At 35.4% G+C, this 23,200-nt stretch overlaps 1 long non-coding RNA gene across 1 annotated transcript in view; it reads left to right on the forward strand.

Moving 5' to 3' along the window:
• The window catches only part of LOC141507030 (uncharacterized), a 71,276-nt gene that overhangs the window by 3,844 nt on the left and 44,232 nt on the right, over nucleotides 1-23,200 (forward strand). The window lies entirely within an intron of this gene.

Raw genomic sequence — 23,200 nt, forward strand, 5'->3', positions numbered from 1 at the left:
ACAACTAGAAAATCAGAGAGGTCTGTGAACCCTGGGTTGCGGACTGGCTAGGAATGAAGGATAGAAACAATAGCTGTGGACTTTGGGGGCTGCAGCAGAGACAATGAGCAACAGTTCCAGGAGCTCTCACCCTGAGAAGGGAAAGGATATACAATTAGATACCTGGACTTGTACTAGTTGGGCACAGTTTGGCAATTTCATTGTCCATTATCGAGGTCTGGAGTGTAGTTTCTGGGAGAAGAAGAGTAATAGTACTTGCAAGTAAGCAGGATCTGTATCTGGGAAAGAATCAAAGTGCAGAGGAGAACATTAACTATGCCTCTCTTCACATCACTCCACCATAGAACCACAGAAAACTAACAGGACCACAGATTTAGCTATGAAAAAAACACAAAAATTCTGTAGTTTGAGACAGTGATGCCATGCCCCCATCCCAAGATGAGCAGAAGTCCAATTTTAATGTGAAGTTCAAAATCAAGAACTAGACTGGAAAAATTAGCAAAAAACAAAAGATTGATCATGAAAGTGCAAAGTGGAATGGACCATTTTAGGAGGTGGTGGGTTTCTAGATATTATCAAGTAGAGGCCAGATAACCATTTCCTTAATGATGTAAAAGAGAATTCCTGTGCAGGGATGAATTAAGACTCAAATTTCTGAGAAGATTCTCCAGTTTGTTAACCCTATCAAACAATATGCTTTCTCACTCCTTTCCTAAATGATCACTCATCCTAAAGAGCTGATAAAAATCAGGTTTTTTTCTGACTCCTATCAGCTGAGTAAATCTTCAAACCAGTTTTCTAAGTCTTTGAGGCCAGTCTTTATCCTAATATTACCACAATTTGTGGATTTTCTTTTTCTTCCTGGGTCTAGTTTCAAATTTTCTAAATTTTGTGCTAATGTCTATGGAATGTCTACATTTTTACAATATTCTATTGGATTTTGCCTTATATTTATTTCATAACTCAGATTCCTTAAGACATGATTTAGAAATGCCAGCTTGAGACTTCTGGCCAAGATGGCGGAGAGAAGACAGGCACAGTTCTAAAGTCTCATGATCTTACCCCATCTATGATATGAAACAAACCTCTTAACAGAAATCCAATCCAGAAAAGCCAGGAGAAAACATTTACCTCAGGATTTGTCTTCTGCAGCTTTGGGCAAGTTCAGGAGGGTGAGTTAGCTATGGGCAGATCAGCCCCCGGCCAGATTAGCGGCTGAATTGGAGCTGGGGAGCCTGAGGGCCCAAGAGCTGGACCTGCTTGATCAACGGTGGGGCTAGACCATGGGGGATTGAGTCAACTAGGGAGCAGAGGCACTGGTGTTGGTGCTGTCCCTCTGGAGCTTGCCAACAGGGCTGGGGGGGACAGTTCCGGTGCAGGAGAGCTATGGACACCATACCTGGGCTCCTCTGGTCTGAGGAACTCAAGAGTCCTCGCCTCCAATGTAGCTGAGGCCTCTTACCCGAACAAACAATTGCAGAATTCTTCTGCCTCAGGCACAGGTGTGTGAACAGAAGAACCAGCCCAGCTGACAATACAAAGAGGGATGATCTCACCCCAGGGTAAAGCCCACCATTGATTGAAGGCAAAAGGATTCAATAGCTTCAATTGCTCCCTTCAAACTAAGAGGGAAGGCCTCAATCAAGGTCACAGACACTCCAGAGAAAGCAACCAGCACCTCCTACTGGCCAGCCAGAGAAATTGAACTCAGCAAAGCCTCTACCGATCCCAAACTCCTGTGAACCAGCCCCTCCCCAACTCAAGGTCTTAGCAAAATGAAGAAAGGTCAATGGAAAGGTGGATCCATAGAAAAATTCTTCGAAGGAAAAGACCCTAACTCAGAGAGTCCTAGAACCTCTGAGGAGAATATGATTTGGTCTCTAGCACAGAAAGACTTCCCTGAAGAAATAAGAAAGGAGTTTAAAAATCAACTGGAAAATTTGGGAGAGACAATTAATACCTTGCAACAAGAAAAAAACTCCTTAGAAAATACAATTGGACAAATACAAAATGAGAATAAATCTCTTAGATCCTCAATTGGACAAATACAAAATGAGAATAAATCTCTCAGATCCTAAATTGGGCAAATGCAAAAAAAAGAAAATTCTCTCAGATCCTCAATTGGTCAAATAGAAAGCTCTTTCAAAAGTAGAATTGACCAAATGGAAAAGGAGTTGTAAAAGGTTTATAAAGAAAACTCCTCCCTAAAAAAAAGAATTGAGTCTGCAGAAACTATTGACTTCATGAGACAGCAAAAGCCTGTTAAACAAAATGAAAAAATAGAAAAAAAAAGAAGAAAATGTAAAACATCTCATCAGTAAAACCACTGATGTCGAGAATAGGTCAAGGAGGGGCAACTTGAGAATTATTGGACTTCCTGAAAACATTGAAGAGAAAAAAAAAAAAAAGCCTGGACTTAATATTACAGGATCTAGTGATGGAAAATTGCCCTGATATCATGGAACCAGAGGGCAAAGTAGTTATTGAAAGAATACATCAATCCCCTTCAGAAAAAGATCCTAAAATGAAAACACCAAGGAATGTTGTGGCCAAATTCCAGAACTATCAGATAAAAGAGAAAACCCTGCAAGCAGCCAGAAGGAAACAATTTAAATACCAAGGAGCCACAGTAAGGGTTACACAGGACCTGGCTGCATAAACATTAAGGGATTGAAGGGCCTGAAATGAGATTATTTTGAAGAGCAGGGGAGCTTGGAATGCAGCCAAGAATCCACTGTCCAGCAAATCTAAGCCTTCTCTTCCAGGGAAAAAGATGGACATTTAACAAAATGGAAGAATTCCAAAAATTCCTGATGAAAAGACAAGAGCTAAATAGAAAATTTGGACATCAAACAGGAGGTTCAAGAGACACATGAAAAAGTAAAAAAAAAGGGGGGGTGGTAAAAGGAAAAAAAACTGCTATACAATAAGCTGAAACTGGCTATATCCTAGCACAGGGAACAAAGATTCTCATAACTCTTGAGAATTGTAACTCTAACAGAGAGAATATAGCTAGCCCAAAGTGATGGACATTCATGACCTATCCATGAGACTGCTATCTAATGGGAAGAAACTGGCTTTAACTCCACTTGGGAGAAAGACTCTAATAACTCTCAGGAATTTTAACTCTATTAGATAGAATGTACTTAGCTAGAAGTGATGGATACTGAGAATTTTCTATGACTCAGATAGAATGATTTTTAAAAACTCTATGTCCTTAAAAAGGGGGACAGGAAGGAGATGGGAAGAGGGAGGGGATTGAATGGGGTAAATCTCATTACACTAAAAGGTACAAAATACCTATGGTAATAGAGGGGAAGAAGGGAGCAGATGAGAAACACCTGAATCTTCTTCTCATCAGACTTGAATTAAAGTCAATTTATACACATACTCAGTTAACTTAAAAAAATCTAACCTTTCTTGTATTAAAAGGGAAAAAGGGAAGGGGGTGGGGAAAGGCAAGGGTAGAATAAAGGGGAACTAACCAAAGGAAGGGAAGGGAAAAGGGGAAAAAGGGAAAGGGTAAAGAAAGGGGAGGGGTGATACAGGAGGGAAAACACACTGAAGGGGGTGGTATTCAGAAACAAAATACTGGAGAATATGGATAAAGGGGGGAGAAGGGGGAAAATACAAACAGAGAGAAGATAGCATGGAGGGCAATAAAGAATTAGTAATCATAACTTTGAATGTGAATGGGATGCACTCTCCCTTAAAATGTAAGAGAATAGCAGAGTGGATTAAAAACTAGAATCCTACAATATGCTGCTTACAAGAAACTCATCTGAAGTAGAGAGACATATATAGAGTAAAGGTAAAAGGTTGGAGCAAAATATATTTTGCTTCAGCTGAAGTAAAAAAAGCAGGGGTAGCAATTCTTATCTCAGACAAAGCAACAGCAAAAAGAGATAGCATTAAAAGAGATAAGGAAGGAAACTTTATCCTCCTAAAAGGTACCATAGACAATAAAGTTAAGACAAATAAAGTCCCACCCAATGGGACAACATCCAAATTCTTAGAGGAGAAACTGAAAGAACTGCAGGGAGACAGACAGCACAACTCTACTAGTGGGAGACCTCAACATCCTGCTATCAGATCTAGATAAATCACATCATAAAATAAACAAGAAGTTAAAGGAGGTAAATAGATTGTTAGAAAAATTAGATATGGTAGACTTATGGAGGAAACTGAATGGGGATAGAAATGAATATACCTTTTTCTCTGCAGTACATGGAACTTATACAGAACTTGACCATGTACTAGGACATAAAAACCTAATGATCAGCTGCAGAAAGGCAGAAATACTGATTCATCTTTCTCAGATCACAATGCAATAAAAGTTATATGCAATATTGGACCAAGGAGATATAAACCCAGAGCCAATTGGAAACTGAATAGCCTCATTTTAAAGAATGAGTGGACCAAAAAACTAATTATATAAAGAATTAATCATTTTATCATAGACAATAACAATAATGAAACAACATACCAAAACCTATGGGATTCATTCAAAGCAGCTCTCAGGGGATATATTCTATCTCTAAATGCTTCCATGAATGAATTAGAGAAAGAGGAAATCAATGAACTAAATATGCAACTAAAAAAATTAGAGAAAGAACAAATTAAAAATCCCCAATTATATACCAAATTAGAAATTCTAATAATTAAAGGAGAAATTGATAAAATTGAAAGCAAAAAACTATGAATTAATAAATAAAACCAATAAAATTGATAAACCTCTAGTCAAGTTGATTAAAAAAAGAAAGAAGGGAATCAAATTGCTAGTATCATAAAATAGAAAGGTGAACTAACCAACAATGAGGAGGAAATTAAATAAATCAAAATTATTTTGCCCAACTCTATGTCAATAAATTTGATAACCTAAGTACAATGGATGAATATTTACAAAAATATAAGTTGCCCAGGTTAAATTAAGAGGAGATTAAATACCTAAACAACCCTATCTCAGAAAAAGAAATTCAACACACAATTATTGAACTCCCTAAGAAAAAAGTCTCCAGGGCCTGATGGATTCTACCAAGCATTTAAGGAACAATTGGTTCCAATTCTATATAAACTCTTTGGAAAAATAGGGAAAGATGGAACTCTGCCTAACTCTTTTTATGAAACCAATATGGTGCTGATACCTAAACTAGGAAGAGTTAAAACAGAGAAGGAAAATTATAGACCTATCCCCCTAATGAATATAGATGCAAATATCTTAAATATAATCCTAGCAAAATGATTACAACAAGTTATCACTGGGATAATACATTATTTTATTCTAGGAATGCAGGGTTGGTTCAATATTAGGAAAACTGTTAGTATACTCAATTATATCAACAACAAATCTATCAGAAATTATATGATCTTATCAACAGATGCTGAAAAAGCTTTTGACAAAATACAGCACCCATTCCTACTAAAAACACTGGAAAATATAGGATTAAATAGACTGTTCCTTAAAATAATTAGCAGTATCTATCTGACACCATAAACAAGCATTATATACAATGGGGATAGGCTAGAGGTATTCCCAATAAGATCAAGGGTGAAACAAGGGTGCCCATTATCACCAATACTATTCAATATTGTATTAGAAATGTTAGCTTCAGCAATTAGAGAAGAAAAGGAAATTGAGGGAATTAGAATTGGGAAGGAAGAGACAAAACTCTCACTCTTTGCAGATGACATGATGGTCTACCTAGAGAATCCCAAGAAATCATCCAAAAAAACTACTGGAAACAATTAGCAATTTTAGCAAAGTTGCAGGTTATAAATAAACCCTCATAAATCCTCAACTTTTCTATATATGTCTAGCAAGATACAGCAGGAAGAGCTAGAAAGAGAAATCCCATTCAAAGTAACCTCAGACAATATAATGTACCTGGGAGTCTATTTGCCAAGACAAACTCAGAAACTTTTTGAAAACAATTATGGGGTGGCTAGGTGGCGCAGTGGATAAAGCACCGGCTCTGGAGTCAGGAGTACCTGGGTTCTCCAGCACTTAATAATTACCTAGTTGTGTGGCCTTGGGCAAGCCATTTAACCCCATTGCCTAGCAAAAACCTAAAAAAAAAGAAAACAATTATAAAACACTTCTCACACAAATTAAATCAGATTTAAATAACTGGGCAAATATCAACTGCTCATGGATAGGTAGAGCTAATAAAATAAAAATGACAATTCTACCAAAACTAAACTACCTGTTTAGTGCCCTACCAATCAAAATTCCAAAAAATTACTTTTATGAGTTAGAAAAAATTGTAAGTAAATTCATATGGAGAAATAAAAAGTCAAGAATTTCCAGGAGCTTAATGAAAAAAAGTGCAAAAGAAGGTGGCTTAGCCCTACCTGATCGAAAATTATATTATAAAACATCAGTAATCAAAACTGTTTGGTATTGGCTAAGAAATAGAGTGGGGAACAGTGGAATATATTAGGTGCATTAGCAGGAAATGATTATAGTAATCTGCTGTTTGATAAACCCAAATAGTCCAGCATTGGGATAAAAACTTCTGGGAAAATTGGAAGTTAGTATGGAAGAAACTTAGATTAGACCAACACTTCACACCCTTTACCAAGACAAGATCCAAATGGTTACAGGATTTAGACGTAAAAAACAATTACTATAAGCAAATTAGAAGATCAAGGACTAGTTTACCTGTTAGATCTATGGAAAGGGGAGCAGTTTATGACTAAGGAAGAGATGGAGAACATCACCAAAAACAAACTAGATGATTTTGATTACATTAAATTAAAAAGCTTTTGTACAGATAAAACCACTGCAACCAAGATCAAAAGAAATGTAGTAAATTGGGAAACAATCTTTACAACTAATGATTCTGACAAAGGACTCATTTGTAAAATATACAGAGAACTGAGCCATATTTTTAAAACCAAAAGTCATTCCCCAATTGACAAATGGTCAAAGGATATGCTAAGACAAATTACAGATGAGGAGACCAAAGCAATCCATAGCCATATGAAAAATCACTCTAAATCATTATTAGAGAAATGCAATTTAAAGTTTCTCTGAGGTACCACCTCACACCTCTCAGACTGGCCAATATGACCAGAAAGGATAATGATCATTGTTGGAGGGGTTGTGGGAAATCTGGGACACTATTACTGTTGGTGGAGCTGTTAACTCATCCAACCTTTCTGAGAGCAGTTTGGAACTAAGCCCAAAGGGCAACAAAAATGTGCATACCCTTTGATTCAGCAATACCACTACTGGGTCTATACCCTGAAGAGATGATGAAAAAGTGTAAAAACATCACTTGTACAAAAATATTCATAGCATCCCAGTTTCTGGTGGGGAAGAATTGGAAATCAAGTAAATGTCCTTCAATTGGGGAATGGCTTAGCAAACTGTGGTATATGTATATCATGGAACACTATTGTTCTATTAGAAACCAGGAGGGTTGGGAATTCAGGAAAGCCTGGGGGGATTTTCATGAACTGATGCTGAGTGAGATGAGCAGAACCAGAAAAACACTGTATACCCCAACAGCAACATGTGAGTGATGATCAACCTTGAAGGACTCACTCATTCCATCAGTGCAACAATCGGGGACAATTTGGGGCTGTCTGCAATGGAGAGTGCCATCTGTACCCAGATAAGGAGCTGTGGAGTTTGAACAAAGTTCAAGGACTATTCCCTTTAATTTAGAAAAAAAGCAATTATCTTATTGTCTGATCTTGTTATCTCTTAGACTTCTTGTTTCTTGCTTAAGGATATGATTTCTCTCTTATCACACTCAATTTGGATCAATGTACAACATGGAAACAAAGTAAAGACTGACAGATTGCTTTCTGTGGGGGAGTAAGATTGGGGGAAAATTGTAAAACTCAAATAATATCTTTAATAAAAAAAGAGTTTGCTCTGAAAAAAATAAATAAAAATTAAAGAGTATTGCAGCTGTCCGTTGACAAAAAAAGAAAGGCCAGTTCCTTTTCTTCCCTTTTCCCAAATTGGCTCAAGATTCATTCACTTAAGTTATTTTTTTATACAATATTCCTTTCTATATGCTATAAAGTATGGAAGATGTAAAGGGATGATCTTTCTTCACAGGGAATAATTGAGCATGGGACTAGAAGAGATATAAACAGTTAAAAAAGACATTTTTAGTATCTTATGAATGGAATCAAGTTCCTATTATAGGAAAGGATGTAGGAGATCACATCCTACTGGGAAGAACTCAAAAGAAATCTCATGAAAGAGATTTGATAAAATCTCTTGAATAAGTTTTATAATTTAAGTAGAGGGCTGGAAAGGCATTCCAGCTAATAGTATGCAAAAGGTGTCACAGTGGAGCATCACAAGCAGCATTTGCAATAGGCAGTTTGAGTGAGTTTAAGAAATGTATAGTGACTTAATGGGGAATATGATTGGAAATGTGGCAATTGTGGAGGATATTGTGGAAGCCCTAACTCAGACCTTGATTCAAGTTAGAGAACATGCTCATCATTTCTTTTTTTAAATTAAAGATTTTATTTGAGTTTTACAATTTTTCCCCCAATCTTACTTCCCTCCCCCCACCCAGAAAGCAGTTTGTCAGTCTTTACATTGTTTCCATGTTGTACATTGATACAAATTGAGTGGGATGAGAGAGAAATCATATCCCCAAGGAAGAAACAAAGTATAAGATATAACAAAATCAGACAATAAGATATCAGGGATTTTTTCTAAATTAAAGGGAATAGTCCTTGAACTCCATGGTTCTTTATCTGGATACAGATGGTATTCTACATTGCAGACAGCCCAAAACTGTCCCTGATTGTTGCACTGATGAAATAAGCGTGTCCATCAAGGTTGATCATCACCTCATGTTGCTGTTAGGGTGTACAGTGTTTTTCTGATTCTGCTCATTTCACTCAGCATCAGTTCATGAAAATCCCTTCAGGCTTCCCTGAATCCCCATCTATCCAGGTTTCTAATAGAACAATAGTGTTCCATGACATATGTGACACATACCACAGTTTGCTAAGCCATTCCCCAATTGAAGGACATTTACTTGATTTCCATTTCTTTGCCACCACAAACAGGGATGCTATGAATATTTTTGTACAAGTGATGTTTTTACCCTTTTTCATCATCTCTTCAAGGTATAGACCCAGTAGTGGTATTGCTGAATCAAAGGGTATGCACATTTTTGTTGCCCTTTGGGCATAGTTCCAAAATTCTCTCCAGAAAGGTTGAATGAGTTCACAGCTCCACCAACAATGTAATAGTGTCCCAGATTTCCCACAACCCCTCCAACAATGATCGTTATCCTTTCTGGTCATATTGGCCAGTCTGAGAGGTGTGAGGTGGTACCTCAGAGAAGCTTTAATTTGCATGCTCTTCATTTCTGAGAGGAAACAAAAACAGGGTAATTGCTAATACAAAGTAAGAAATCATGAAAAATAGTTTAAATATTAAGAAATATGTCCCCCGGTTTCCAAAAAGAAGATGACTATTTTCAAAAACATTCTAGAAACTACAGATTATAATAAACTCAATCGTATTTTACAACAAAATTAGCTATGAAACAAATGACTTGAAAGTTTCCCAGAAAAGGAAAAACATATCCAACAGCATCAAGCATATTTATATTAAGAACAAATCATACACATATGCACAAACACACAATTATAGAAACATGCATAAACATATACACAAACATGCATGAACATATATAAGACAATTTATATAAATATAAATATATATATATATTTTTGATAGGGTCATTTGATATGATATTTGAGGGATGCTAAACGATGAATGACAGAATCTCAACAGTAATTGTGTGTGGCTAATTCCTGAACAGGAACCTCTTTTCCAGCATCGCTGACAGGTTGCCAGCACATTTGTTTGAATATCTCTAGGGAAATAGAATCCACTGCTTGCTGAGAGTGCCCATTTTCCTTTGCAAGAACTCTAAACTTTATTATGATATCATTGTGAACAAGATAAATATGGTCTGGGTAATATTGTTAAACCAAATTAATGAGTGGATTAATGACACTTTGCAGAAGGGTTTTGAGAATGGCACAGGACATGCCTCTTGACTCTGTAAAGTTTAATGTTTCTCTTGTGGATTCAGAAACAATTCAAAAATATAAAATTTTCAGATAATCTAATGAAGGGAAGAACAACTAACAGTGCTTTGTTTTTCCTGATCTTTTCAATTTTATTTTTAGTAGTTTTCATGACTTTAGCTTCCCAGGTAAATTCTAAAAGGATCACGTGACAGTGGACATCTTTTTTATTGTTATGCTACCTAGTCCTCACTACCTGTTTACAATGCAGACAAAAGGCACTAAAATCATGCCCTAAAGCAATTGATATGTTTTGCATTGTGAGTTCTCAACTAGGAGGACTTCAAATTTTCTGATGTCTTAAAAAGTTCATTATGAATCTGAATTTTAACTAGGCACATGTGGGAAACCTAGATTATATCTGAAATTTAAATAAATGTAGGCATATTATAAAGCATTGCAATAAAACAGTAGCCTTATTTATTGTAAACTTCAATTTATACATCAAAACAAATTAAATCTATTTTGTACTTATTCATATTTAATTAATTTCAATCTATATATTATCTGCAATAACGTTTCATTGTCATTCTTTTCTGAGTTCCATTTCTTTTGCTGGTCATCTCTATATGCTGAAATATAAATTTTCTCAGACTCTAGTTTCAATGCATTACCTATTGTGCTTCCTGGTTGCCTCTGAAAAACATTTACTTTTAAAAATTTCCCATATGATAAGAATTAGGGACAGTACTTGAAAACAAATCACTAAGACTCTCTCTGAAGATGAGGAATTGTATAAAAAAATCTGAAATTTTAATGGACAGTATATTATTGTCAGTGAATAAACTGGATAATGGAAGATTATACTTTTCTAAAAAGTCCATATACTTCCTTAAAAATCTTTACCTGTTGTCATATCATTTAGAGAAAGACTAACAAGCAATCCCTCACTCACATTAAGATTTTCATCACATATATGAATATGGCTATTTAACAGGTTCATTAAACTATTTTTATACAGCAATAAAAAAGTCAATTTTCCAAATTTGATTTTTCTACTGATGTCAGTGACAGTTTCATTAATTCTTTCTACAAGTTTTTTTATGATAAAATACTCTGAAACATTTAACTTTTGAGGGATAAAGAATTTCATCATACATATTCATCATACACTCCTTCAAAAATTCAAAAAATATTTTGAACATTTAGCTATCAATTTTTAAAATTTATTTATTTTCATCCATATGCATGTGCATATTTTTAAGTTACAACATTTCCTTTCACCCTCACTTCTACCCTGCCCCCTTCTCTCAGTGGCAAACAGTCAGGTTAGCATTGTACATACATATTTTGATAAACATGTTTACAGATTAGTATTGGTTATTTTTGGTATGAGGAATTAGGTTTAAGGGAAAGAGATACATAAGGGACAATTTTTATAAATTGTTCATTAGATCCTGAAGAGGTGTGTGTGTGTGTGTGTGTGATGTGTTTTGTTTTGCTTTTCTTCCTCTGGATGGGAATAATATATAGCCAGTCTAATACAGGTGCTCTAGCTCTCTGGACTGTCTCCATCAGCTGCTTCCATCAAGGCTGTTCATCTCACAATGTTGTTGTTGATGTGCACATTGCTCTCTTGGCTCTACTTCCCTCACTCACCATCAGATCCCATAAGTCATTCTATGCTTCTCTAGAGTCTGACCATTTATGGTGTCTTATAGAACAATAGTATTCCATGGTATTCATGTACCATAACTTGTTTAGCCATTCTCCAGTCGATGGGCATTCCCTCTATCAATTCTGAAAGAACTAGATTTGACCATACGGTGTCTTCATGGATTTTTGCGAGTATGTTGTTATCTTTGAAGTGAAAATCAAATAAAACAAAAATTCTTGTATTTTTACTTCAGGAAATAATCTAGTTCCCATCTTTACTGAAATATATATTTTCCCTTCTTATATGAATCTTTTCTTCTCTTTGAATAATAAGTGATTTATACCATTTCTATAAAATACTTGGACTTCACTTTTCATTATTTCATATTAGCCCTTTTATTAATTTTTCTAAAATCAACCAGCTTATGTTTTTATACATATAAAGCACAGTATTTGAAGGAACCCTGAAGACAGCATTTACTTGGATAGGTGCCCTCAGTCCTTTCCTTGAGAGGTTACTGATAGTGAATGTCAAAAGATGACAGGTACACATTGAGTGAGAGAGATAGAACATGTTCTGAGGAGAACAGCAATCTGAGAAGTTCTGCCTCCATGCATATTGCTTTTGGCTTCTCAGAAATAAAGTCTCTCATCTGCTTATAGTTTTTTGCAACCAATGAAGTACTTTGCCAACAAAAGGTATACCTTGATATGTAGAAATGCACAGTATGACTAAGTGTTTAATGTACCACAAAATGCTTAATCAAATAAAAAATAGATAATTTATAAGAATATATTAATAACTACTGTGTAAAAGAAAACTATGTTTCTACTTTACTAAAATCCCTTCAAATATTAAAAATCTCACAAAGTTATTTTTTAATGTCTGCTTTTAAGAAAAAAAATCCGGTTGCAATCTTCAAAGATAAAAAGTAGACTAAATTGTGAGATAAACTGTAAGAATTCTAGGAGGAAGAGAAGGAGGAGTGGATGGCATTTGAACCCCCCATTCTCAAGTCAATTGCATGTATACAGGTGGGTAAAGAAATGTATTATATTCAGCAGGGAAACAAATGAGAAGGAAGAGATGGGAGTAAGAGAGGTGAATTAAGGGAGGGATTGGTTCTAAGCAAGAGAATATCTAAGGGTGTGCAAAAATATAACAAGTTATTTTTGTAGCAGCAAATAAAAGGGAATTAAAGGAAAATTCCTCATTGAGGAATGGCTAAACAAATAAATGTGATAAGAGTACTATTGCCAATACAAGTAATGAAGAAGATGATTTCAGAGAAACCTTGGAAGCATTATACAAACCAACACAAAAGTGGAGTGAGCAGAACCAAGAAAATAATTTGTGCAATTACAACAAAATTATAAAGACAACAATTTTGAAAAATTTGGGGGACTCTTAGTGGTACCAGACCTCAAACTATAAGGTAATAGTCATCAAAACAGTCTAGAACTTATTAACTAAGAAATAAAGTAGTAGATGAGTAAAATAGATTAGGTATAGAATACATTGTAGTAAGTGATCATAGTAATTTAGTGTAAATTCAAGCTTTTGGGATAAAAACTCATTATTTGACAAAAAAAAACTTCTGGAAAAAACCAGAAAACAGTATGACAGAAAATTGGTAAAGATCAATATTCACATCATATACTAAAGTCAAAATGAGTACATGATTTAAAAATAAAGGGTGATATCATAAGCAAATTAAGACAATGAAATAGTTTACCTGTAAAGCTTTATGAATATGGAAAGTATTTAGGATTAAATAAGATATAGAAAGCATTACAAAATGCAAAGTGAATAATTTTGCTTATAGAAAATAAAAAGGTATTATACAAAAGCCAATACAACAAAAATTCAAAGAAAAACAGAAAAAAAATTTTATATTCATATTTTTAATAATGCAACTATGACTAATAATTGAAACAGGAAAAGAAAAAATAGAAAACTATAGAACATTATCCAAAATGGATACAATGCCTCTTCATCTCCACCTTAATAACCTGGCTTTCTTCAAGACTCAATTTGAATGCCATCTTCTTCAGGAAGACGTTCATAATTTCTCTCTACTTGTTAATGCCTTCACTTTCTAATTAAAATACAGTATTAATCTAATTAATCATATATGTGATTAATATATGGATGCAAGTGCCTTGATATTAACATGTTGTGTTCTCCATTAGAATGCAACTATTTTATGCAAAAGGCTTATCACAAGACACACTTAAATGATTGTTAAATGAGTTTCTGAATTACTGACAGCTAAAAATATATTTTATTAGACCACCAAGATGTACTGAAAGCAGAAGAGAAATAACTACAGAAAAGCAGTTCAGTTAAAAAAATTCTACACCATGGAACATGGAGAACATATAAATAGAATTGTAGAATATGTAAAGAATAAAAGGGGCGGCTAGGTGGCGTAGTGGATAAAGCACCGGCCTTGGTGTCAGGAGTACCTAGGTTCAAATCCGGTCTCACACACTTGATAATTACGTAGCTGTGTGGCCTTGGGCAAGCCACTTAACCCCATTTGCCTTGCAAAAATCTAAAAAGAAAAAAAGAAATAGAAAAATCAACTGATTTTTTTGACTTCAAACTCAGGTGGCTCTGTGTGAGCTAAGTCAGATTCTATGACAAATAGAGGTAAAGGCAAAAAGAATAACATCTATTATCAACCATAGCACATTGTCTAAGTGAAAATGATTTCTGAAGTTGTATAAGTCTTTGCTTGTAGTCACACTCTTGATGATAGCAACAACATGAGTGCTACATTTAAAGATAAATTCCCATAATAATCTGAAGTAACAGTTTGACTATGGAGAGTCAAAATCTACTGAGAAAGAGAAGAGTACCAAACATAGTATCTTTTTAACAAACAGTTCTCATGGTAATATCTAAATAATGGATTTTTAAGAAAAAAGAAGTGCAGTTAAAAAAAAGGATGCAAAGTTGATGAACTTTTGTTTCAAATACATGTAGACATATCCTCATTATGCATATGAGTCCTCTTCTGTTGAAATCACTGTTGGCAACGTTGTTTTCAGTAAATAGATTTAACAATTAACTATTTTGTCTTTCACTATCCTTCAACTCCAATAAAACTCATGAGAAAATATCTCCCAGTCTTGTTTCCATATTTGGCCTGATTCCAGTATTTACTTTAACCTGTTTCTCAGAGTGATGCCCTTATGAAGATAAATGTCAGAGAACTGAGGTTGACATAGATTTAAATTTAAAACTGAGACAGAGCCAAGATGGTAGAGTAAAGACAGGAACTCCCAAAAGCTGTCCCACAGATCATTCCAAATACCTTTAAATAAGGACTCTAACCAAATTCTAGAGTGGCAGAATTAAGAAAAAGATTGAGTGAAATAATTTTCCTGCCTAAGACAACTTGAAAGATCCTTCAAAAGGGTCTGTTACACCAGGGTTTTATAAAGGACCCACAGCACAACCCAGACCTCCTGGAGCAAACTAGCTCCAGCAATCCAGGAACAGGCCTCAGGGCACCTGGGTCCTAGGAGCAAAACCACTTGGGTCCATGACAGCATTGGCAGCTTTCAGACCTCTTAGCCCAGAGATTGCCAAAGACAGCCTAGTTCAGAAGGAAAACTCTGCAGCACCAGGGTGAAAGCAGAGCCCAGTGATACACAGGCCTCAGCACGGACCCAGACTCAGGAAATCAGGGACAGACTTGTGGAGACAACCAGCAAGGAGTTATCCAGCAGGGAGTCACCCAACAGCTGCTTCCAGAGTTCTCAGCCTATGGGATGGGGAGGGGAATCATGGGAGATTGTTATTTCTTTGCTATCCTTGTGGAAGAATTCTTGTTGCTTTGTCAGTATGCAGATACAGGTCACAGTCTGGGCTCCCATACTACCATAATGGAGCAGGGACCCTTCTCACAGCTCCAGAGTAGAGGGGAGTGCTTGTGGTCATCCACAGGTGAGGAGAGCAGTCAGAGTCTCTCATAAGACCTTGGAGAAACTGAGGTCCTTGGGGGGGGGGGGAGGTTGTCCCTGAAAACAGCTGCAAAAACCTTCAAAAACTTGGAACAGAACATCTTTCACCATGGAAGTAGAACCCCACCTTAACAAGAGTTAAAATCAAGGCATAGGTTGGAGATTGAACAAACAACAGAAGAAAAAAAATCCATCCATAGACAATTACTTCCTATGGAGGATCAAAATACATAACCAGAAGAGAGTCAAAACATCTGTGTCCAGAGTCTATAAGAAAAATATTAATTGGTCTCAGGCTATGGAAGAGTTCAAAAAAATTTTGAAAATCAAGTAAGGGAGGCAGAGGAAAAATTGGGAAGAGAAATGAGAGTGATGCAACAAAATAATGAAAACAAATTAGCACCAGCTTAGTGAAGGAATTACCAAAAAAAATCCAAGAAAATAACATCTTAAAAACCAGGGACAATGAGGAGAAGAATGCCTTAAGAAGAAGAATTGGCAAGATGGAAGAAAGGAAATCCAGAAGTTCTCTTAAGAAAATAACTGTTTAAAATGTTGAATGGAGCTAATGACTTTGTGAGAAATCAAGAAACAATACAAGAAAACCAAAAGAATAAAAATTAGAAGAAACTGTGAAATATCTCATTGGTAAAACGACTGCTCTAGAAACAAATCCAGGAGAGCTAATTTAAAAATTATTAAACTACCTGAAAGTCATGACCAAAAGAAGATCCTAGACTTTATTTTTAAAGAAATAATCCAGAGACATCTACTTAATAATACATAATACTTAATAATGACCTAACTGTGTGACCTTGGGCAAGTCACTTAACCCCATTGCCTTGCAACAAACCAAAAACAACAAAAAAAGAAATAATCCAGAAAAATTGCCCTGATATCCTAGAAGCAGAGGGTAAGGTAGATATTGAAAGAATCCACCAATCACCTCCAAATAAAAACTAACAGGAATATTATAGTCACATTTCAGAACTCCCAATTCAAAGAGAAAATATTACAAGTAGTCAGAAACAATCTAAATATCATGGAGCTACAGCCAGGATTACACAAGATTTAACACCTTCTACATTAAGGGTTAATATGATTTGGAATATGATATTCCAAAAGGCCAAAAGAGCTCAGATTATAATCAAGAATCATCTATCCAGTAAAATTGAAGATACTTTTTCAGGGGAAAAGATGGACATTTAAAATAGGGGACTTTCAAACTTTTTACTGATGGAAACGACCAGAACTGAACAGAAAGCTTGATCTTCAAGATCTTCAAGTACAACATTATGAAGTATAGCAAGGGTGAATGGGAAGGGCAAATAATTAAGGTTAATGATGTTAAAATGTTTGTATTATTACATGGGAATATACTGAAAACTCATGACCTCATCTATTAGGGCATAGGAGCATATACAGACAAAGCACAGAAGGGAGTTGAATTTGTAGGTATAATATAATGAAAAAAAATTGAAGGTAATGGACAAGAAAGGAATGTACTGGTAGAGATAAGAGTGGGCTAAGCCATTTCGCATAAAAGAGCTAAGAATAAGCTTTTTGCCATGGAATGGAAGAAGGGAAAGATGAGCAGGAATGAGTGAGCCTTTACTCTCATCAGAAGTGACTCAGAGAGGATATAACAAATATTTTCAATTGATTATAGTAATCTATCTAACCCTAGAGGAAAATAGAAGAGGAGAGGGATGGGAGAAAAGGAGGGGAGTAAGGGGAAGATGTAGGTAATAGAAGAAAGATAAGGTCATAGGAGAGGATAGTCATATACAACATACTTTTGAAGAGAGGGTGAAAGGAGAGAGACAATAGAATAGGGTTGGGGGAATTGGAAAGAGGGAAACTAGTAATAACTGTGGGGAAAATATTGAAGTAATTTCTCTGATGGACTTATGATAAAGAATGATATCCATCCCAAAGAAAGAACTGATGGTATCTGAATACAGACTGAAGCACATCTTTTTTCTCTCTCTATTTTTCTTGAAGTTTTTCTTTCTTTGTGGGGGTGGGATTATATTTACTTTTACAACATGACTATTGTGGTAACTTGTTTCATGGCTACACGAGTTTAACCTACATCAAGTAACTTGCTTTCTCGATAGGAATGAGGTGGGAGGAAGGGAGAGAATTTGGAACTCAAGGTTTTGGAAGTAAATGTTAAAACTTACTTTTGCATGTAAAAAAAAATTTTAAATAAACTAAAAAATAAACAAAAAAAATTTAAAACCACTTGTCCAGTCTGGCTATCAGAGTGCCATTAGGGAAGAGATTTTCAAGAGAAGTCTAGGGGCGGCTAGGTGACGCAGTGAATAGAGCACCAGCCCTGGAATCAGGAGTCCCTGAGTTCAAATCCGGCCTGAGGCACTTAATCATTACCTAGCTGTGTGGCCTTGGGCAAGCCACTTAACCCCAATGCCTTGCAAAAAAAAAAAAAACCTAAAAAAAAGAGAGAAATCTAAAAATGTTTCCCACAGGTGTGTGCTACTTTGTTAAACTTAGAAATCAAATGGAGTATTAGAAAATATACACTTAGGAGAACAAGAATAGGAGAAGTGATAGGAAGATTCCTCTATGGCTTAGGAAAGTCTCTTTAGAGTGAACTCCTAGTTATACAAGAGTCAGTTCAGTGAAATAATGTAGTTGGAAAAACCAAGATGAACAGATGAGTCTTTTAGATTCAAGAGATACCTTCCAAAATGATCAAGAACCAAATCTACCCCAAAACTCCTGTGGGATATGCATATCTCCGGGAATGGAAAGACCATCGTATTTGAAATCTAAAGATATGGGTTTGAAAGAATCAAAGCTCTACCATTTATTATCAGTATGACCTAAAGCAACTCATTTGATCAGTCTTTTGGCCTCAGGTTCATCATCTGTCAAAGTTGGGGAAGTGGTTTTAAATGATCTCTAAGGTCTCTTCTCCCTCTCCTTGGTCTGACTGATCTCATACCCTTTAATGGAAAATGTTTCCCAAGGTTCTGCTCTAGTCCCATTCCTCTTTTTTCCTCTGCATATACCCTTTCTCTTGGTAATTTCATCAACTCTCATGTTTACCTAAAATCTCCAAGCAGATGGATCATAATTTCTTATACCCAGACACTGTCTCTCATATGAACTTCAATCCAATTTTCCATTAGACATGTTAAATTTTCTGAACATTTAAAATTCAGATATCACAAACTCAATATGTTCAAAATTGAACTTATCTTTCCACAATTTGACCCCTCTTCCAAACTTCCCAATTTCTACTGAAGCACCACCTTACTTTCCTACCTCTTAGTTGGGTCCCTTCATTATCCTCAAACTCTCCCTCAATGCATAAATCCAATCAGTTGTCAAATCTTGTAATTTCCACCAGCATAGCTGAGCCCTTCTCATGCTTCACATAATTATCACCTTACTTCAGGTCCTCATCACCTCTCATTAGATTATTTCAAAAGCTTCCTAATAAGTCACCCTGCTTCAAGTCTTGTACCCTACTCCAGTGCACCCTCTACACTGATTTTAAGTAATCTTTAAGTTCTAACCATATTAATCCTCCAAATCATCCCCATTGACTGAGCCCTATCAACCATTAAGGTGAAATATTAACTCTTCTGGTTAGAGTTTAAAATCCTATACAACTTGACTCAAAAACCATCTTTCAAGTATCATTGAACATTACTCTACTTCCCACACTCTGTGATCCAGATACTTAGCATTCGCTCTTTTATTCACACAATACACTCATCTATCATTTCTGTGTCTTTGTGATATTTATGACCCATGCCTAGAATAAACTCCCTGATAACTTGTCTTATAGAATCAACCCCTTTTGCCTTCAAGATAAAGCAAAATCACTACTTTATGAAACATAACTTCATCCTCCCAAATCTTAATACCTTTCTTCCCAGTTGCATTTATATTTATTCCATGTCTATGTATATTTATTATATGGATGTGTTTTATACTTATCATTAGAATCTAAGGATCTTTCATATGAAAGAATGATTATATCATTCTTTGTTATTAGTAACCTTAAATCTAGAAGGAAACCAGGCATAATAGGTCCTTGATAAATGTGTAGACTAAATTTAGCTTTAACTGTATAATTCTTAATTTCTTTTTGCAAATGGTAGGAAGGATTTAAAATATTCTAATGTAATCACTAAACACATAAATACAAAGTATCTAATAATATCATCTTTATTTATGTAGATATCCTCAGCTAAAGAAATTACACATTTCAGTTGAAATTAAAATTTAAAAGAGATTTGGTAAGGCACAGTCTTTTGAGGTACTGAATGAAAAAATAATGCATTTTTAATAATTTGTAGCACTTGAAAAATCACATTCAGATTAATTTCAAAACAAAATTTCAATCAGCTTAAAAGTATAATTATTACAATTATTTTTAAATATCTTAATTTCATAGGACTGAAAAATGTAAAAATATTAAAATAATTTTCTTCTTCTAACAATAGTCTCAAGTATTAGTACAGAATGAACTTGAGTCCAAACACTAAAAGAAATAGAGAAAAAGAGACTTTATGTAGAAGAAATATTAAACCCACATTCAGATTATGCACCTGGGATATCTTCCAAAACATGTGCCTAAAATCAGTATTTTGCCACTTAAAATTTGTTGTCTGGTATTGCTAGTTTTTTTATCATATATATCATTTGCCATTTTATCCTATTTCCTATTCCAGTAAAATATAAAATTATGAAGCAATTATGGAACAATCAGACAAAATTGTAAGATATTGCAGAAATTTTTAGCTTTCTTAAAATATATCCAATGATGCTTCTTGCACCCTCCATATACATATATATATATATTGGAAATATAAGAAACTATATAGCATTCTGAGGAGAGAAGAAACCCATAATTTCTGTCACCACTAATAATAACTACTAAACTATGAGCTCTCCCTAGCACACTATACTAAGCCCGTCCCATCCCCCACATCTGCAAAATGAAACAGAGCTTGTTCAGAAGAATCTGACCACTCCCACCACCTGCACCAACTGCCAACCAACTGCCACCAAAAGTCAGGTAAAGCCCAGGAGTCCCTTTCCTGTTAGAGGCTTGGTTGTCCTCATTAAATGGAAGAACTCTGTACTACCAGATCTCTAGTAGAAGGGGCAGCCTTCCTCACCACTATCAATAACAAGCTATCAAAATGACTATTAGTGATCAGTCAGAACAGCAAGGGATGAAAATCATAATCAGCACCTGGAATCACCTCTCTTCAGAGTTAGGGCAACTTGGCCAACAATCCTGTGTTCAAGAACCCCAGGAATACCTGATAAGTCCCCACTTCCAATAATTTTGCTTATAGCCTATCCCTTAAAGCATTGAATGGGGACAAGTTCATGAGGAAGGAGGTTATCATTACCCTCCACCACTGATAGCAACTGTCAACCAAATTGCTACTTCTAAGGGAAAGAATATAGCTTAGCTGAAACCACAGCATCCCCTCAACAAAAATGAAACAGGAGATAGAGTATGGTCAAGCTGCCAAAGCACCAGCACCTTGGTTACCAGCTCCTTTCAAACATTGGCAGAGACAAGAACTGCAGCATTAGTTACAGCCTCAGGACATTGACCCTATGTCAAATACAGACTCCTAGAGCCAACATCCAAGGAAACAACTCTTATTAAGATATGAACTTAACAGGTGCTGAAGTCGGCTTGCTAAATACTTAGAACTTCTAAAAATCCTGAAAAAAGTTCATAATAGATTTAGTGCTAAAATGAACTTTAGAGGTCAAGTTCAACATCCATTTTGAAGATGAGCATTGTTTGTTCATTTCAGTTTGAGGTCATAGACAAAGGGCTTTTTTTTATCCCCCTTCAATTTTCATTTGTGAGTTATACAAGATAGAAAAATGTTACAAATCTCTCTTCTATAGATGTAACAAACATGGTGCTAAAATGCATTGATCCATAAAACTTTGCAAAAACATTCCAATATTTGAATTGTTGAATTTGAAATCTAAAGAAATTCTATGTTAAACTTGTGTCAAGCAAGTAAAAAGCTTTAGCTTGTTGATAATATAAAATTGTAACTAGGTAATATCAATCTTTCTTGTCTTGAGTTTCATTTATGTAAAGTGTCCTGACATCATAATTTTGTATTCAGTAGGATAATTATGAAATAGATCAGCTTTATGCCTTCAGTTAGAAACTGAACCTCTATATCAAGAGGTTGGGTCTTGGTATTGAAACTTCTAGCCCTGATCTAGGAATGTACAAATGGTTCCCATTGCATCCTCATGTTGCAAACAAAGAAGCATTAGGAAGCACAAAGTGTCAAGCATAGGTATTTATTGAAAAATTAAATGCCAAAATGCATCTATTAACATGAAAAATACAAGAGTAGTAAGGTAAGGGATAGACCATATAATACCAATGCCTTCTTGCTGTTGCAGCTGGACAACTGCTGCCTGCTCTGATCTCATTCTCTTAGGACTGATCTCATTCATTTCATCCCTTCCCATTTCATCCCTGGGAAGAGCTATAGCTTTCAGGGTCTTTGTTGCAACCAATGTTAGTGAATTTTGTTCCTGGGGGAAGTTACATATGTTGCATACCTCCCCCCCCCCAATACACACAGTACCACATAGCCATATCTTGCAAGGCCAGTTATCCACTGTTGCCAGTTAGACTAGGGGTGGGGCATGAGAAAGGCAGTGATGAAATCATCATTCCTGTCATCACCTCCCTTCCCCTGAAACTTTTCATCCAAAAGCAAAAGATCCGTATCTTAGCCACCTATAACTCATCTACAAGATCCTCAGGAATCATGAACTGCAGTAACCATTGCTAAAGAGATTAGCAATCTTTATTGAGGGAGGAAAATGAGAATGTAAGGAAGATAAGGAATTATATCAAAAGGCAACTGTCAAACACTCAGGTTCAGTTTAACAATGTGTTAATGAAAATAATTTAAGAATTGAATAATGCTCTAGAATTGCAAGTATAATGGATCTTTAAGGTGTTTTAGTATATAGAAAGAAAAAACTGGCAGTTGTGAATCAGTTGAAAAGAACTTTGGAAAAAAGCAGAGAAAGGTCCTCCAATGCCATTTAGTTGAATTCTCTTTTCATTTTAGATAGAAGCAAATGTATAACCCACAGAAGAACTAAAGCAACTTACACACTGTTCTGACAGTCTGTGTGCTCCTATGAGCTCCTTTGCAGCTCTATCTAAAAATAGATCATGATACCTTTTAGGAATATATGATGTATATATACAAATGTATATTGATATGATGTATATGGATGTATGTATATTAAATAAAAATATTTTTCTCATTCAAAATAGAAACCAAAAGGGGGGGGGATAGTACATGAAATTACAAATCTCTATTTTGTATATTTGCTTTGATTTATGTACGTAAAAAATTGAATGTGTGACTTCCAACTTACCTTGATCAGTGTTTTCTTCTAACTTTGTGTCTGTGTTCTTTCATGCAGTTTAAAAAGTGCTTCAATGACCTTTCTTTTCTTTCCTCCTTTTTTCTTTTTGGCAGCTCTG

This window comes from Macrotis lagotis, chromosome 1, assembly GCF_037893015.1.
Source record: "Macrotis lagotis isolate mMagLag1 chromosome 1, bilby.v1.9.chrom.fasta, whole genome shotgun sequence".
NCBI classification, from domain to species: Eukaryota; Metazoa; Chordata; class Mammalia; order Peramelemorphia; family Peramelidae; genus Macrotis; species Macrotis lagotis.